The following is a 19,904-nucleotide window of genomic DNA, read 5'->3' as shown; positions in this document are numbered from 1 at the left end:
TGCATGGGCATACCGTGTTTCTGTGACTGTCATAACCCCTACACTGTCATAACCCCTACACTGTCATAACCCATACACTCTCATAACCCCTACACTGTGGGCTGCAGCGCATGCAGAAGTAGGAGGACAGGCTCAATGTATAGAATGGTATTGGGTTGTTAAGTCGTGACGTGTGTCCGGGTCCAACGTTGGCTGAGGCGCTCTCTTCGAAATGCCGCAGTAATAATATTAATTCATTATATTTGTATAGTGCTTTTCCGCTCAAAGACGCTGACAATATGGGAAAAACGGGAAAGTGCTGTGTTGTTAAAAGCATGCTGTATAATTGAAGTGTGGGGAGATCCCTCCAGTGTTTGTGAAGAGGGTTGAGCCTGGGGCGGCTGTGGCGCAGGAGGTAGAGTCGCCGTCTAATGATCACAAGATTGGCAGATCAGCGGTTCGAGCCCCCGCTGACCACATGTCAAAGTGTCATTGGGCAAGACACTGAACCCCAAAATTGCTCCCAGTGAGCGGGCCAGCGCCTTGCATGGTAGCTTGCCGCCATTGGTGTGTGAATGTGTGTGAATGGGTGAATGAGAGGCCGTTGTAAAGCGCTTTGGAGCAGCAAAAAAGGCGCTATATAAGTGTAGTCCATTTACCATTTGAGGCAGTGTCTCTCCCAGTGAAGAGGGTTGAGGCAGTGTCTCTCCCATTGAAGCGGTAAAGCCACCTTGCCCTGAAGCCATACTCTCCTGTCCTCCATTGCAGCTGTGAGTGAGTTCAATGTAGATTGATTGACAGAGTGTCTATAATAAGCTCAGCTCACCATTAAAGCCAGCCACTGCTCGAGTGAGGTGATTTTGTTAGGTAACATCCAAAATCATTAAGTGTAATACTTTTTTTATCCCGGACTGGTGTTCCGCTGAGGTTTGTCTGGTGGAATCTGACAGTTAGGTTTATACGACCTGAGTGATGATAAGAGTATAACCATCTCTGTCAGTATGGGTGGGGTCGTGTGTGTTCATAAAGCCTAGTGTTATCATGATGACCATATTTGTTTTAGTGACAGACAGACACATCCTGAAACTACGTACTCTACACATAGCATAAGTAGTTAATATGGGAGGGGGGAAAATATCAGAAAAAGAAGAGTCATTTTAAAGATATGAACGTATTGTCCCTCAATATGGCAAAACAACCACACAACGAAAATCTGAAAGTCAGACAAGTTGCCCCAGCAAGAGGGGTTGAGTATGTTTGACCACTAAGGAGTGTATGATGTGGGTGTGGGAACTGAACCACCTGCCTCAAGATAATGGTTGTTTAGACTAATAGACTCAAATAGCAAATGTGTGTTTTGTTTATTTGATGTAGGCCTACTGAATAATAGCACAGTGGGGTCACTAGCACTATCAATTACAAGGCTCCACTAGGAAACAGTGTGTGTTGTATCCTGGCAACATCTGGACCATTGCTTGAAGAGTGTCTCTACACTAAGTGGCATAATGTCACTAACAAACACTGATACAGGATCAGGGCCTTTTTGTCAGCGACATTTTGGGGGGCAGGGGCTAAAGTAAAAAAAAAAAAAAAGGGCACTCACCCCACCGCTGTCCTCCATAATCTCACACTATGTTGGTAACATGACACACACACTACAACCTAATTTGTTACTTCTATGCACAGGGGTGCACATAACTTTTTGGGGCCAGTGCTCAGAGGAGCACCTAGGGATGCTGCTTGGTGCTCCCCGAGCTCGCGAGTCACGACCCGTCCCACAGGATGGATGAAAAAGGGATACATGGATAACTTATATTAGCAAAACGACATTTATTCATAAATAAAGATGAACGAACAAATGATTGTGTGCAAAACAAAATAAACAAATGCTAAATCAAATGACTGCTCTTTAAGCATGAAAGTCTGTCAGACTCCTTTAAACACAATGAAATCAACTGACATCTCTTTAAGCACTAACTGAATGTCTGTTCTTTAAACACACTGAAATAAACGGACATCTCTTTAAGCACTGCTCTGTTCTGTAAACACTGAAATCAACTTTTCAACAAAAAGTTACAGCCTAAGCATTTATTTATGCTACAAGCTTAATCGTCATCATCACTGCTCTCTTGACTGCTGTAAATTATCACTGTCCTCAATTTCAACCATGGTAGAGGATGTTTTTTTTGTGATCAACTTCATGCGGCTGATCTGCCGCGCAGCATGCATTTTGGCGACGCATGCGCACTGGCGCACCAGTTATGTGCACCCCTGTCTATACATATGGCTTAAAACCTAATCCAGGGTCAGGGAGGTGAGAAGTATTGTCTACCTTTCATTGGAGACAGGTGTCTTCTAGCAGTGTTTATGCTGCTTCACATTTGATTGAAACGTTTACGTTAACAGGGAAAACACACTGCGACATGCCCAAACAATAACATACTTTTAAACATCACGTTTTTAGAAATCTGGCTATAAAGAAAAGGGGGGAACTAATCACTAAACTACCAAATACGAAATGTAATTACCTGCTTCAGAAATGAACTGCATATGGAGATAACGCCGTTTTAATGATAATTAGACTAGCTAGCTTGCTCGCGAGTAAGGAGGATAGTAATAATAAAATGACAGCGTGAAGGACCAACTTCATCATTTTCATCGTTTTTTTTAAACAGATATATAACATAAAATATGTCTATGTCCATCTATATATTAAAAACATATATTAAACTCAATGAATGAATGAATGAATGAATGGTCTTTATTGTCATTGCTACAGTACAGGTACCAAACAACGAAATTTAGGAGGGGTGGCTCCCCTGGTGCTAGGAAAGAAAAACAACAACTAAAAACTAAAAAAAAACACAAGAAGGGAAGGAGCTGGTTTACATAAATAAAGGCTATGTACACTATCCACTATACTATACTGTACAGATAGACGACTAGGGTTGTCATATTGCACATAGTGTTATTGCACATTCATTTAAAGTGTCGCAGTTTGCAGGCTAGAAATGTACATATTTGTGCCTCAGCACTACACCAGATTTTTTTCAGTCCAGCAGCTGCCATCAATCCGTCCAGACTGTCCAGGGCCCAGAACCTAGGTCTTTGCTGTGTTCAGGGCCTGGATGGCCCTGGGGTAGAAGCTGTGCTTCAGTCTGTTTGTCCTTGCGGCCATGGTCCTGTACCGCCTTTTCGAGGGCAGCCGGGTAAAGTGTTCGTACCCAGGGTGGGTTGGGTCTCTGGAGATCTTGGAGGCCTTCCTGAGACAGCGTGTGTTGTACAGCTCTTCCAGAGAGGGGAGGGGGGCGCCGGTGATCTTCTGGGCTGTTCTCACGACTCTCTGTAGCTCCAATGCTCCAATGCTTCTTAATGAGGAGTAGAGAAGGAGAGAAGGAGATGGCATCCAGTGTGAAGGTTTTGAGATCGCGTCCCGTCTTGGACGGAATCATTGTTATTTTTGTTGGCATATATGGCATATGCTGGCACGTTATTCTTAACAATGGTACTCTTCTGTGTAAATGCCAAATATGACTGTTTACGTAACACACAGAAATGATGTTACAGTTATTGGGAATTTCAACATCCAGGATGTCACACATCCAACTGGAGCTATGCAGTTGTGTTGAATGCCGCCAGTTAATATGGTCACAATCGTAACACCCTCAGTGGAGCATTGATGCATCATCTACTAACTAGACAGCCAAGATTGAGTTGCACTCCATTCGCCCGAATGATATGAATTGCTTTGTAAATTGTGGTATAATGCCCCCTAGAGATCAAATTGTAGAAGACATGCCAACACACATGAAGGCACATCCATTAAGGGTCAAACAGTGTCGTGTTTGCAATTTTACAAATATCTTGGGACAATTATTTACTCAAAACTTGTAACGCTGTAAAATTGTAACGCTGTGTGCAAAAAGGGGCACCGACATTTGTTCTGTTTGAGGAAACGATCCTATTTCACACTGACAAAACCACGATGACCTTATTCTACTGTGCTTTTCTGACTCAAAATGTTATATGGTGTACAGGCTGATACAATGTTATATGGTCTACAGGCTGATACAATGTTATATGGTGTACAGGCTGACTGGTGAGTCACAGCTTAGCCCAGCGTTCCTGTGTGTAAATGACGACTCCCACCATTTGCGCAGTGAGTTTCAGCTCCTGAGCTCTGGACGAAGGTTTATAGTCCCAAAGTGCAGAACAAGGCGGTATAAAATAGCAGCCATCACTACCATAAACAAGTCAACATTGCACAGACTATTTTATTTGATTAAAAAAATATTTTTTTGGTAAGGAATATCAACACTTAGAACATTACACTTGCAAAAAAAAGGAATATCAACACTTTAACACTATTAACACTTGCAAAAAAAAGGAATATCAACACTTTAACACTATTAACACTTGCAAAAAAAAGGAATATCAACACTTTAACACTATTAACACTTGCAAAAAATTCAACCAGTGGGGGAAATAAGTATTGAGCACATCAACATGTTGGCCAGTAAACGTGTTTCCAATCAGCCTATTGAAGTTAAATTTGCACCAGACTTTGGTATACTTAATTGGAAATACGTTTACTGGACAAAATGTTTATGTGTTCAATACTTATTTCCCCCACCACTGTATCCTTGAGGATTTAGTCGAGGGGGGGGTCTGATGGGGAGGACCATCCTCAATCAGGGCTTTCCGACAGCATTCGGTTGAAGACCAGAACCGCAGGGTCCTGGGTACGGTTGAGAATATTATATGCATGTCCTGTTGTACGGAGAGAACAACTATGAGGACCAGAACCAAACATGCAGTCATTGAGGAACTACAGACTTCACGGAGAGCAGTGTTAATTTTGTCAGGCTTTTTAGTCACTTAGTCTTTGGTGTTTAGATGAAGATGCACACCAGTTCTAGTCACACCAAGTCACCTCCATTTTTCTTAGTTCCAGTCCAGTTCCAGTTGATGAAAACATTCCAGTGCAGTCTCAGTCCACAAAAACTCCAAAACATTTTAGTCAAGTTTCCGTCGCTGACTACGGCTAGACTCAAATGTTTTGGGGTTTTTGTGGACTGAGACTGCACTGGGATGTTTTCAGTTTTCATCAACTGGAACTGGACTGGAACTAAGAAAAATGGAGGTGACTTGGTGTGACTAGAACTGGTGTGCATCTTCATCTAAGCACCAAAGACTAAGTGACTAAAAAGCCTGACAAAATTAACACTGATGGAGTAGAGAAGCTGTTTACCACATGGGATCATGAAGGATTGTCCGGAGTTGTAATGGGACCTTTTGCCGTCAATGGTCACAGTCACACAGCTCGTTAGGACATTAAAAGCCTGAAATACAAAAACAGAAACCAGCTCTGATAAGCTATGGGCGTATCATGATCAATACCTTTATTTTTTTATAATGGAAAAAGGTCAGATAAGGAGTAGGATAGCACACTCACAGATGTTGCACGGTGGTCCACCTGTAGAGGCTTCTTCATGAAGGACCCCAGTAGGATCTTGCCGTTCCAGAAGGTGTCACTCTGCAGATCCATCTTTAAGCCCAGAGCTCGTCCTCGGTAGGAATACCACTGGAAATGGTCAGGGGTAATCTGGCCTCCAGCTACAGTGACTAGCCAAACATTGTGCTTATCAAACATTTGGGATAACATAATCATAAATAATCAAACAACCATGTCATCTAAAATGTTCTGCTGATATTGTTGAGAAGAACTAAATGTTCAGTTAAATAATGTCCAGGGGACGAGGGGAGTAACAATGTGCATGAACCGGGGGACAAGAAACAGAGGCGGACGAGAGAATATAAATAAAGCAACATTGATTGTATAACTTGTACAACTTGAAACAAACAGGCTTCTGTGAAACTCTCAACTGAAAACCACTTTCTGATAAAGAAAAAATAAAAAAGAGAGAAAGCTAATAGATTAATGTAGTAGGTACAATGTAGTAGGTAACTTAAAGTAATGCCAAACACCAAAATTAACAGACACACTCCGACTAAAGAGGGAGTCCAAATTAACGACACCGGTACACACTACAAATGGTAGTTACACACACCAAAACACACCATTAGCGGTAGCTTAAACTCAACCACACACAACTCTAAAGTTGCAGACTGGCCCACTGGCACTATCTCATATTTTCTCCTAGCCTTATCCTCCACCCTTGATGAGCGAGTGAGTACAGGTGTAGGAAGGGGGGCAGGGCAATAACCTGGGGAGAGACACAGGAAACAACAAAAACACACACACAACCCCACACACACACACGCACACGCACACGCACACTATGGCCGTAACAGTTGTGTTTACAGGGCAGAAGAAAATAGGGTCTTACTCTGAAAGGTGGCAGGCCAAAGCAGTCTGAGCCATTCTACCAAGTTGGCTGTGTCCTCCAAATGCAGAACCAAGGGCCTGAGAGGGGGCCCACACAGCTCTGTGTCCTCCACATGCAGAACCAAGGGCCTGAGAGGCGGCCCACACAGCTCTGTGTCCTCCAGAACAGGTTGGACCACTCTGGACGACGGGAGACCTGGAAGACCCCCAAAGGAAAGTGTAGGGTCAGTGCAGTGCAGTCAAAACAGTCTGTCTGTTGCATCTGCTGTCATCTCTGTCCAAGTCTTTCTTGAGAAGTACATAAAAATAAAAAAACTCTCATCATTCCAATAACTGTTTATGTGCAGATCTGTTCCACAGGAAAGATTGCTGCAAGCCAAGCCTGCTTACTCAGTGAAGACATTCACTGAGTTGAATGTATCAGTCAGTCAGTCAGTGCGGCAATAATGTTTAAAGATGTGCTGAACACTGATTACAAAGGATAAAGTAGCTTGTGTGACGTTTGCTACTTACTTAAATCCTCCGCCTCATCAAAATTCTCCATTTCAATCATCGAAAACGGTCCACTTTTGAAACCTTTTGACCTGTTTTAAAAAAAATAAACAATTCATCTTAAAAATCCATTCACATTTTGGGCACCCAATACAAATCATAAGGATGTCTTCAGAATGTGACTTACATGTTTTGTGACAGCGAGCCGTTTCCCTGAGGGATCTCTTTGCCGTTCAAGTAGTTTGTCAGCTTTTTCCCCAGCCCTACAGCAGGCTCCATGTCCACAGTGCTGGCACTTTTATCAAACAGGATGTAGTCGCTGACAAGATCCTGACCTGGGTTGTCAGCAGGGGGCTCACTCATGTTGCTGCTCTGAGCAGAAGACTCCTCCTGTGAAGAGAACAGTGTTCTCCTGCCTCCCCCACGGGACACTTTTCTAATCTTTGCACCAGCCACTGCTGTTTTGCCTGAAGTGAAAATGGCCCCAGACGTGTCCAAGGAGCGCTTGACAGTCTTGACAGTCTTGACAGTCTTCGGAGCAGAGAAGTCGAGCGGCTGAGGGGCTCCACCCCCTGGCTTAGGTGAATATGCAGTGTTGCTGTTTTTGGGGGGTCCGAGTGACATGTATTCCCTGGGTTTAGGCTGTGCTCCTGGTTTAAGGATCTTGGAAAGAGGTTTCACAGGGGGCAAGGCGTTGCTCTCCATATTCTCTGGAGATTTCTTGATTTCCCACCAGTTCCCAGGTCTGTTTCTACAACGTTTCTCCAGGAAGGGAGCGCTGACATGATCAAGCGGCCTACTAGGTTTGGAGGGGTGAAGCGTAGTGGGTAATCTTCGATTTGGAGTGCGGGAATAAACCATTTCACCTGTAACACACAAACACACACAATATTAGAGCAACACTTGGATATTGAAGGGCACACAAATCAATATATAGACTTACAAACATCCCTGTATGAAGCGGATTACACTAAGAAACTGACCAGTACAGTTAGACCTGTTCGCGACACCGTATGATAGCTTTTTGTCATCCTCGAGGTGATGAAATTAGGGATTTCACTGCCATACAGACAAAACAGGAAGCGAGTTGGCATTTTTTTGGTTCCAGCTTGATTCATTTCTGCGTAAATAGATGTGGTCGGACTGATTTCCTCGCAGGATCTCATTTTTTAGACCGAGCATCTCATTTTTAGACCAAATAGCTGAAATGTTAGACCTTTTTAGGCCTTATGAATTGGATTGATAGATTTTAGACTTCAAGGCTTTTTAAGACCAGCGCGGGAACCCTGCAAATTGGCCCCATGACTATAAAATATCAGCCGTTACTAAAAGGACTGTCTGTATTTAATGGCCTTACTCAGGGTGACGGTATGCTGTCTGCGTGGGCAGAGCAGGGGACTAAGCTGCTCCTGATCCGCTGTGTTGAGTTGTTCCTCCTCCTCTGTCTGAGCAGGCAGCTTCTCGGCCTCCCCTCTGCTTGCCCGGGTCTGTTTCTTTAGTCGGCCCCTCCTGTGCTTCCCAGGTTTCTGCTCTGTAGGCTGAGAGGATGAGGGTAGAGACTGCCCATCCTGCCCTGCCTTAACAGAGGAGGGCTCTTCAGATCTGGCTGCTTCAGATTTTTTCCTGTGGGTCTGTTTTGACTTCTTGGGTATGGGGATGCTATCTGCCACAGTCTCCATTGCGCCCTCAGAGGGGCTCAGCCACCATGAGCCAGGCTTGGTCCTCTTCCTCCCACCCCGTCTCTCTGGGGTGGGGTCTGGTTCACCTACGCTTGGTGTTGTGGTCTCATTAGACCCGTGTCTGGCAGGATCCTTAGAGGTGGCTTTTCCTTGTCCATTGGCCAGTTTCTGCTTCAAGTCTTCTGCAGCAACAGGTGAAACAGATGAGAATTCATATTAAGACATGGCCTATATCTGCGGTTCTCAAACTTACTCAAAGGTCCGCATTGGTTTTTATTCAAGGTCAAAATTACATTTAATCAATAAGCAGACAAGAGACACTGCAAATAAACACTTCAAGAAAGAAAGGGATCTTACTTGATGGGATATCCTGCCCTACTAGTGGAGAGAGAAGGTCTGCAGGACCTCCATGTTCCTCGCTACCTGGCACCTCCCTCTGATCCTCCACCTCCTCTAGGAGCTCCACTCTAGGTGCTTTCATAGGTCTGCCTGACACCTTCTTAGGGTTTTCCTCATCACCTTTCATTCCAGCTTTTGATTTGGAGGCTTTCTTTTCTGTTTTGGCCCTCTCTGGTTGGTTGCCCACAGCACTAGTGTCAGCTGCCATCTCTTTATTAGAAGAACCAATGCTCTGGGCTTTATCCTCCTTCTGCCGTGGTGTTCTCTTGATTGGGTCTTTTTTTCTCGGGATGGTGAGCCGGCGTGGAGGAAAGTCCTCCAGAATCAGGAAGTCATCTTCCAGCTCCAGACCAGGAGGTTCTCTCACCAGAGATGGTGTCTCCTTTGGGCTGAAAGGTTCAGAGGGGAGATTATCAATTACAAGTTCAGTAGTAGCTCTGCTAGCACAGAGATGTCTGTTGTTGAGGCCCAAGTATTTGGTTGTTGAGATTGTTCCAATTGAATAAGTAGTATTATTAGATGTCTGTCACTGACTGATGATGATTATTGACCAATTATCAAATTCAATTGGGGAGAAAATGTACAGATATCAGCAGGACAAAATGCCGGCAAGGATGGCCAATCATATGAAGGAGAAGGTTCTGCAGTATTACATAACACACAACTGGGGTAACTTATTATCATGATTAGTTGTCAAACCAAATTCAGACCTGTACACAATGATCTCTCCACTCACCACACAGGCTTGGACTGTATTGCCTCTCCCAGCTTCTGAAGGAAAGTTGACACTCGATTCGGTGCTGACTTGACCTCTACAACCTGCTTGAGTCTAGGCTCCTCTGTTGGAGGGTGGGGTGCAGGTTCCATGGTTGGAGGGTGGGGTGCAGGCTCCATGGCTGGAGGGTGGGGTGCAGGCTCCATGGCTGGAGGGTGGGGTGCAGGTTCCATGGCTGGAGGGTGGGGTGCAGGCTCCATGGCTGGAGGGTGGGGTGCAGGTTCCATGGCTGGAGGGTGGGGTGCAGGTTCCATGGCTGGAGGGTGGGGTGCAGGTTCCATGGCTGGAGGGTGGGGTGCAGGCTCCATGGCTGGAGGGTGGGGTGCAGGTTCCATGGCTGGAGAGTGGGGTGCAGTTAATATAAATCGGCTTGCGAGGAGTTTATGCTCATGCCAATAGCTGTATAATCTGTCTCATTAACAATGCATGTGAACATTAGACATTGATGGTAAACTCGGTGATAACCTGGTCACGATTAGGTCGTTGTGTAGAGTTCTCAAAAGTTGATTGACACAATTTTTTTTAACAATCACAAAACTTTTAGCAAGCATGTGGTGTTGAGGGCGTGTTCAGAACCAGAAGATGGTTTGCTCAGTCAAGATTGCAGTCTGAACACGAACCAAACCAGGTCCAAGTGCAACATTGTAACATATTATGAATCGAATCAGTCTGAATCGGACCAAATTATAGGTGTGAAAATAAGCAGACAAGAGATATCGCAAATAAACACTTCAAGAAAGAAAGGGATCTTACTTGACGGGATATCCTGCTCTACTTGGTCGCAAAGTGGAGAGAGAAGCTTTTTCCCCAGCCCTACAGCAGGCTCCATGTCCACAGTGCTGGCACTTTTATCAAACAGGATGTAGTCGCTGACAAGATCCTGACCTGGGTTGTCAGCAGGGGGCTCACTCATGTTGCTGCTCTGAGCAGAAGACTCCTCCTGTGAAGAGAACAGTGTTCTCCTGCCTCCCCCACGGGACACTTTTCTAATCTTTGCACCAGCCACTGCTGTTTTGCCTGAAGTGAAAATGGCCCCAGACGTGTCCAAGGAGCGCTTGACAGTCTTGACAGTCTTGACAGTCTTCGGAGCAGAGAAGTCGAGCGGCTGAGGGGCTCCACCCCCTGGCTTAGGTGAATATGCAGTGTTGCTGTTTTTGGGGGGTCCGAGTGACATGTATTCCCTGGGTTTAGGCTGTGCTCCTGGTTTAAGGATCTTGGAAAGAGGTTTCACAGGGGGCAAGGCGTTGCTCTCCATATTCTCTGGAGATTTCTTGATTTCCCACCAGTTCCCAGGTCTGTTTCTACAACGTTTCTCCAGGAAGGGAGCGCTGACATGATCAAGCGGCCTACTAGGTTTGGAGGGGTGAAGCGTAGTGGGTAATCTTCGATTTGGAGTGCGGGAATAAACCATTTCACCTGTAACACACAAACACACACAATATTAGAGCAACACTTGGATATTGAAGGGCACACAAATCAATATATAGACTTACAAACATCCCTGTATGAAGCGGATTACACTAAGAAACTGACCAGTACAGCTATGCACTTAAAACATTTTAAAATGATTTGAGAAGACGAACCGTTTTTATTTATTGAAAAACCCCTTTCAATAAATCATTTTGTTTCCAAATACAGGGTTCCTACAAGTTTCAACAAGTCAAATTTAAGACCTTGTTGAATAGGATTTTAGACCTGTTCGCGACACCGTATGATAGCTTTTTGTCATCCTCGAGGTGATGAAATTAGGGATTTTACTGCCATATAGACAAAAAAGGAAGCGAGTTGGCATTTTTTTTGGTTCCAGCTTGATTCATTTCTGCGTAAATAGATGTGGTCGGACTGATTTCCTCGCAGGATCTCATTTTTTAGACCGAGCATCTCATTTTTAGACCAAATAGCTGAAATGTTAGACCTTTTTAGGCCTTATGAATTGGATTGATAGATTTTAGACTTCAAGGCTTTTTAAGACCAGCGCGGGAACCCTGCAAATTGGCCCCATGACTATAAAATATCAGCCGTTACTAAAAGGACTGTCTGTATTTAATGGCCTTACTCAGGGTGACGGTATGCTGTCTGCGTGGGCAGAGCAGGGGACTAAGCTGCTCCTGATCCGCTGTGTTGAGTTGTTCCTCCTCCTCTGTCTGAGCAGGCAGCTTCTCGGCCTCCCCTCTGCTTGCCCGGGTCTGTTTCTTTAGTCGGCCCCTCCTGTGCTTCCCAGGTTTCTGCTCTGTAGGCTGAGAGGATGAGGGTAGAGACTGCCCATCCTGCCCTGCCTTAACAGAGGAGGGCTCTTCAGATCTGGCTGCTTCAGATTTTTTCCTGTGGGTCTGTTTTGACTTCTTGGGTATGGGGATGCTATCTGCCACAGTCTCCATTGCGCCCTCAGAGGGGCTCAGCCACCATGAGCCAGGCTTGGTCCTCTTCCTCCCACCCCGTCTCTCTGGGGTGGGGTCTGGTTCACCTACGCTTGGTGTTGTGGTCTCATTAGACCCGTGTCTGGCAGGATCCTTAGAGGTGGCTTTTCCTTGTCCATTGGCCAGTTTCTGCTTCAAGTCTTCTGCAGCAACAGGTGAAACAGATGAGAATTCATATTAAGACATGGCCTATATCTGCGGTTCTCAAACTTACTCAAAGGTCCGCATTGGTTTTTATTCAAGGTCAAAATTACATTTAATCAATAAGCAGACAAGAGACACTGCAAATAAACACTTCAAGAAAGAAAGGGATCTTACTTGATGGGATATCCTGCCCTACTAGTGGAGAGAGAAGGTCTGCAGGACCTCCATGTTCCTCACTACCTGGCACCTCCCTCTGATCCTCCACCTCCTCTCGGAGCTCCACTCTAGGTGCTTTCATAGGTCTGCCTGACACCTTCTTAGGGTTTTCCTCATCACCTTTCATTCCAGCTTTTGATTTGGAGGCTTTCTTTTCTGTTTTGGCCCTCTCTGGTTGGTTGCCCACAGCACTAGTGTCAGCTGCCATCTCTTTATTAGAAGAACCAATGCTCTGGGCTTTATCCTCCTTCTGCCGTGGTGTTCTCTTGATTGGGTCTTTTTTTCTCGGGATGGTGAGCCGGCGTGGAGGAAAGTCCTCCAGAATCAGGAAGTCATCTTCCAGCTCCAGACCAGGAGGTTCTCTCACCAGAGATGGTGTCTCCTTTGGGCTGAAAGGTTCAGAGGGGAGATTATCAATTACAAGTTCAGTAGTAGCTCTGCTAGCACAGAGATGTCTGTTGTTGAGGCCCAAGTATTTGGTTGTTGAGATTGTTCCAATTGAATAAGTAGTATTATTAGATGTCTGTCACTGACTGATGATGATTATTGACCAATTATCAAATTCAATTGGGGAGAAAATGTACAGATATCAGCAGGACAAAATGCCGGCAAGGATGGCCAATCATATGAAGGAGAAGGTTCTGCAGTATTACATAACACACAACTGGGGTAACTTATTATCATGATTAGTTGTCAAACCAAATTCAGACCTGTACACAATGATCTCTCCACTCACCACACAGGCTTGGACTGTATTGCCTCTCCCAGCTTCTGAAGGAAAGTTGACACTCTATTCGGTGCTGACTTGACCTCTACAACCTGCTTGAGTCTAGGCTCCTCTGTTGGAGGGTGGGGTGCAGGTTCCATGGTTGGAGGGTGGGGTGCAGGTTCCATGGTTGGAGGGTGGGGTGCAGGTTCCATGGTTGGAGGGTGGGGTGCAGGTTCCATGGCTGGAGGGTGGGGTGCAGGCTCCATGGCTGGAGGGTGGGGTGCAGGCTCCATGGCTGGAGGGTGGGGTGCAGGCTCCATGGCTGGAGAGTGGGGTGCAGGTTCCATGGTTGGAGGGTGGGGTGCAGGTTCCATGGCTGGAGGGTGGGGTGCAGGCTCCATGGCTGGAGGGTGGGGTGCAGGCTCCATGGCTGGAGGGTGGGGTGCAGGCTCCATGGCTGGAGAGTGGGGTGCAGTTAATATAAATCGGCTTGCGAGGAGTTTATGCTCATGCCAATAGCTGTATAATCTGTCTCATTAACAATGCATGTGAACATTAAGGGCTCTGCACACAGCGTGCGATTTCTGTTGCGTGTCAACGTTCCATTTTGAAGTTTGAATGGAAGTCTATGAGAACATCGCATTTACCCACACACGGCCCCGATTTTAATCGCACGGCGAACATTCGATTCCATTCATTTGACAGTGCGACAAAACTCGCACGCCGTGTGCTTTGTCCCATTCAAAATGAATGGAATCGAATGTTCGCCGTGCGATTAAAATCGGGGCCGTGTGTGAGTAAATGCGATGTTCTCATAGACTTCCATTCAAACTTCAAAATGGAACGTTGACGCGCGACAGAAATCGCACGCTGTGTGCAGAGCCCTTTAGACATTGATGGTAAACTCGGTGATAACCTGGTCACGATTAGGTCGTTGTGTAGAGTTCTCAAAAGTTGATTGACACAATTTTTTTTAACAATCACAAAACTTTTAGCAAGCATGTGGTGTTGAGGGCGTGTTCAGAACCAGAAGATGGTTTGCTCAGTCAAGATTGCAGTCTGAACACGAACCAAACCAGGTCCAAGTGCAACATTGTAACATATTATGAATCGAATCAGTCTGAATCGGACCAAATTATAGGTGTGAAAATAAGCAGACAAGAGATATCGCAAATAAACACTTCAAGAAAGAAAGGGATCTTACTTGACGGGATATCCTGCTCTACTTGGTCGCAAAGTGGAGAGAGAAGCTTTTTCCCCAGCCCTACAGCAGGCTCCATGTCCACAGTGCTGGCACTTTTATCAAACAGGATGTAGTCGCTGACAAGATCCTGACCTGGGTTGTCAGCAGGGGGCTCACTCATGTTGCTGCTCTGAGCAGAAGACTCCTCCTGTGAAGAGAACAGTGTTCTCCTGCCTCCCCCACGGGACACTTTTCTAATCTTTGCACCAGCCACTGCTGTTTTGCCTGAAGTGAAAATGGCCCCAGACGTGTCCAAGGAGCGCTTGACAGTCTTGACAGTCTTGACAGTCTTCGGAGCAGAGAAGTCGAGCGGCTGAGGGGCTCCACCCCCTGGCTTAGGTGAATATGCAGTGTTGCTGTTTTTGGGGGGTCCGAGTGACATGTATTCCCTGGGTTTAGGCTGTGCTCCCTTACGTGGTTTAGGGATCTTGGAAAGAGGTGTCACAGGGGGCAAGGCGTTGCTCTCCATATTCTCTGGAGATTTCTTGATTTCCAAGGCGTTGCTCTCCATATACTCTGGAGATTTCTTGATTTCCCACCAGTTCCCAGGTCTGTTTCCACAACGTTTCTCCAGGAAGGGAGCGCTGACATGATCAAGCGGCCTACTAGGTTTGGAGGGGTGAAGCGTAGTGGGTAATCTTCGATTTGGAGTGCGGGAATAAACCATTTCACCTGTAACACACAAACACACACAATATTAGAGCAACACTTGGATATTGAAGGGCACACAAATCAATATATAGACTTACAAACATCCCTGTATGAAGTGGATTACACTAAGAAACTGACCAGTACAGCTATGCACTTAAAACATTTTAAAATGATTTGAGAAGACGAACCGTTTTTATTTATTGAAAAACCCCTTTCAATAAATCATTTTGTTTCCAAATACAGGGTTCCTACAAGTTTCAACAAGTCAAATTTAAGACCTTTTTAAGACCTTGTTGAATAGGATTTTAGACCTGTTCGCGACACCGTATGATAGCTTTTTGTCATCCTCGAGGTGATGAAATTAGGGATTTTACTGCCATATAGACAAAAAAGGAAGCGAGTTGGCATTTTTTTTGGTTCCAGCTTGATTCATTTCTGCGTAAATAGATGTGGTCGGACTGATTTCCTCGCAGGATCTCATTTTTTAGACCGAGCATCTCATTTTTAGACCAAATAGCTGAAATGTTAGACCTTTTTAGGCCTTATGAATTGGATTGATAGATTTTAGACTTCAAGGCTTTTTAAGACCAGCGCGGGAACCCTGCAAATTGGCCCCATGACTATAAAATATCAGCCGTTACTAAAAGGACTGTCTGTATTTAATGGCCTTACTCAGGGTGACGGTATGCTGTCTGCGTGGGCAGAGCAGGGGACTAAGCTGCTCCTGATCCGCTGTGTTGAGTTGTTCCTCCTCCTCTGTCTGAGCAGGCAGCTTCTCGGCCTCCCCTCTGCTTGCCCGGGTCTGTTTCTTTAGTCGGCCCCTCCTGTGCTTCCCAGGTTTCTGCTCTGTAGGCTGAGAGGATGAGGGTAGAGACTGCCCATCCTGCCCTGCCTTAACAGAGGAGGGCTCTTCAGATCTGGCTGCTTCAGATTTTTTCCTGTGGGTCTGTTTTGACTTCTTGGGTATGGGGATGCTATCTGCCACAGTCTCCATTGCGCCCTCAGAGGGGCTCAGCCACCATGAGCCAGGCTTGGTCCTCTTCCTCCCACCCCGTCTCTCTGGGGTGGGGTCTGGTTCACCTACGCTTGGTGTTGTGGTCTCATTAGACCCGTGTCTGGCAGGATCCTTAGAGGTGGCTTTTCCTTGTCCATTGGCCAGTTTCTGCTTCAAGTCTTCTGCAGCAACAGGTGAAACAGATGAGAATTCATATTAAGACATGGCCTATATCTGCGGTTCTCAAACTTACTCAAAGGTCCGCATTGGTTTTTATTCAAGGTCAAAATTACATTTAATCAATAAGCAGACAAGAGACACTGCAAATAAACACTTCAAGAAAGAAAGGGATCTTACTTGATGGGATATCCTGCCCTACTAGTGGAGAGAGAAGGTCTGCAGGACCTCCATGTTCCTCGCTACCTGGCACCTCCCTCTGATCCTCCACCTCCTCTCGGAGCTCCACTCTAGGAGCTTTCATAGGTCTGCCTGACACCTTCTTAGGGTTTTCCTCATCACCTTTCATTCCAGCTTTTGATTTGGAGGCTTTCTTTTCTGTTTTGGCCCTCTCTGGTTGGTTGCCCACAGCACTAGTGTCAGCTGCCATCTCTTTATTAGAAGAACCAATGCTCTGGGCTTTATCCTCCTTCTGCCGTGGTGTTCTCTTGATTGGTTCTTTTTTTCTCGGGATGGTGAGCCGGCGTGGAGGAAAGTCCTCCAGAAACAGGAAGTCATCTTCCAGCTCCAGACCAGGAGGTTCTCTCACCAGAGATGGTGTCTCCTTTGGGCTGAAAGGTTCAGAGGGGAGATTATCAATTACAAGTTCAGTAGTAGCTCTGCTAGCACAGAGATGTCTGTTGTTGAGGCCCAAGTATTTGGTTGTTGAGATTGTTCCAATTGAATAAGTAGTATTATTAGATGTCTGTCACTGACTGATGATGATTATTGACCAATTATCAAATTCAATTGGGGAGAAAATGTACAGATATCAGCAGGACAAAATGCCGGCAAGGATGGCCAATCATATGAAGGAGAAGGTTCTGCAGTATTACATAACACACAACTGGGGTAACTTATTATCATGATTAGTTGTCAAACCAAATTCAGACCTGTACACAATGATCTCTCCACTCACCACACAGGCTTGGACTGTATTGCCTCTCCCAGCTTCTGAAGGAAAGTTGACACTCTATTCGGTGCTGACTTGACCTCTACAACCTGCTTGAGTCTAGGCTCCTCTGTTGGAGGGTGGGGTGCAGGTTCCATGGCTGGAGGGTGGGGTGCAGGTTCCATGGTTGGAGGGTGGGGTGCAGGCTCCATGGCTGGAGGGTGGGGTGCAGGTTCCATGGCTGGAGGGTGGGGTGCAGGCTCCATGGCTGGAGGGTGGGGTGCAGGCTCCATGGCTGGAGGGTGGGGTGCAGGTTCCATGGCTGGAGAGTGGGGTGCAGTTAATATAAATCGGCTTGCGAGGAGTTTATGCTCATGCCAATAGCTGTATAATCTGTCTCATTAACAATGCATGTGAACATTAGACATTGATGGTAAACTCGGTGATAACCTGGTCACGATTAGGTCGTTGTGTAGAGTTCTCAAAAGTTGATTGACACAATTTTTTTTAACAATCACAAAACTTTTAGCAAGCATGTGGTGTTGAGGGCGTGTTCAGAACCAGAAGATGGTTTGCTCAGTCAAGATTGCAGTCTGAACACGAACCAAACCAGGTCCAAGTGCAACATTGTAACATATTATGAATCGAATCAGTCTGAATCGGACCAAATTATAGGTGTGAAAATAAGCAGACAAGAGATATCGCAAATAAACACTTCAAGAAAGAAAGAGATCTTACTTGATGGGATATCCTGCTCTATTTGGTCGCAAAGTGGAGAGAGAAGGTCTGCAGGACCTCCATGCTCCTCGCTACCTGGCACCTCCCTCTGATCCTCCACCTCCTCTCGGAGCTCCACTCTAGGAGCTTTCATAGGTCTGCCTGACACCTTCCTAGGGTTTTCCTCATCACCTTTCATTCCAGCTTTTGATTTGGAGGCTTTCTTTTCTGTTTTCGTGCTGGACTTTGATTTGCCAGATTTGATTTTACCATTCTCTCCAGGTTCCTCTTGTCCCATGTCAGCAGATACTGTTGGGTTAGATGACACCTTGTTTGGTCTCTTCTCCTTGGTGTGTTGTTTGTCTTGTTCTATGATGTCAATTCCATTTGCTTCCTTCCCATCCTTCCTCTTTGTTTTCAGTTCAACAGTGTGAGGTTGCCCTGGCATTCTGCACTCTTCCTCTCCTGGGGTCTGCTTGGCTTCGGCCTTCTCTGGTTGGTTGGCTTTGGCCTTCTCTGGTTGGTTGGCTTTGGCCTTCTCTGGTTGGTTGGCTTTGGCCTTCTCTGGTTGGTTGGCTTTGGCCTTCTCTGGTTGGTTGGCTTTGGCCTTCTCTGGTTGGTTGGCTTTGGCCTTCTCTGGTTGGTTGGCTTTGGCCTTCTCTGGTTGGTTGGCTTTGGCCTTCTCTGGTTGGTTGCCCACAGCACTAGTGTCAGCTGACACCTCTTTATTAGAAGAACCAATGCTCTGGGCTTTATCCTCCTTCTGCCGTGGTGTTCTCTTGATTGGGTCTTTTCTACTCGGGATGGTGAGCCGGCGTGGAGGTTCATCCTCCAGAATCAGGACGTCATCTTCCAGCTCCAGACCAGGAGGTTCATCCTCCAGAATCAGGACGTCATCTTCCAGCTCCAGACCAGGAGGTTCTCTCACCAGAGATTGTAGAGATGGTGTCTCCTTTGGGCTGAAAGGTTCAGAGGGGAGATTATCAATTAAATGTTCAGTAGTAGCTCTGCTAGCACAGAGATGTCTGTTGTTGAGGCCCAAGTATTTTGGTTGTTGAGATTGTTCCAATTAAATTATTAAATGTCTGTCACTTCATGATGATTATTGACCAATTATCAAATTCAATTGGGGAGAAAATGTACAAATCTCAGCAGGACAAAACGGCAGCAAGGATGGCCAATCATATGAAGGGGAAAGGTTCTGCAGTATTAAAGAAGACACAACGGGGGTAACTTATTATCATGATTAGTCGTCAAACCAAGTGCGTCTCTTATTGTCCAAATGTTCCCTGAATTTTAGCTGCATGTTTTTCCAGCATGTAAATCCGTTGTCAATAAAAATTCGACTCCCCTTCTTTTCCCCTGCCAATACTGTGTCGTTTCTGACATTTACCAACGTTTATGCTATGAATAGTTCGAAGCTAGCGTTAGGTGCGAGGCTGCTCGGGAACATTATTTGTTTCACAAAATAGCCTGATTTAGTTGACCATGAACATCAGAGACTAGACTACATTACGAATGTTCATTTAAAATACTCTATAGTGAGCACTGGTATAAGAACATGAACCAGAGAACAGCAGTAAATGCAATAACCCACAGTCGTCGCTGATGATGTTGCATTTTCGATTAGGATACGCATATGGGATTAAAGGGACGGGCGATGGGCGAAGAGAGAGGGAAGGGATTTCCAACCAATCACAAAACTGTTTTGAAAACGCGTCACCGACGAGGTTAATTGCAACATTGTAACATATTGTAACTTACTACACCCTAAATCTGAACGAAATGTAGGTCTGAAAGCGGCCTGAAATAGCTTCAATCAGCTTTTTTTCTGTTCTCCGTCATAAAGTGGACAATCAATTAGTGGCAGAGAACATTTATTTGTGGCGGCCCGCCACAAATCAATGCATATAGAGGAAACACTGCATAATCTCTCCACTCACCATACTGGCTTGGACTGCCACGCTTCTGGAGGAAATCGAATCCTAACCCTAACCCTAACCATGCAGCAGAGAGAATGAGAGAACCTTAT

The sequence above is a fragment of the Nansenia antarctica genome (genome assembly GCF_963989245.1).
Source record: "Nansenia antarctica genome assembly, chromosome: 19".
In the NCBI taxonomy this organism is placed as follows: domain Eukaryota; kingdom Metazoa; phylum Chordata; class Actinopteri; order Argentiniformes; family Microstomatidae; genus Nansenia; species Nansenia antarctica.
Note: the sequence above shows the minus strand (reverse complement) of the source record.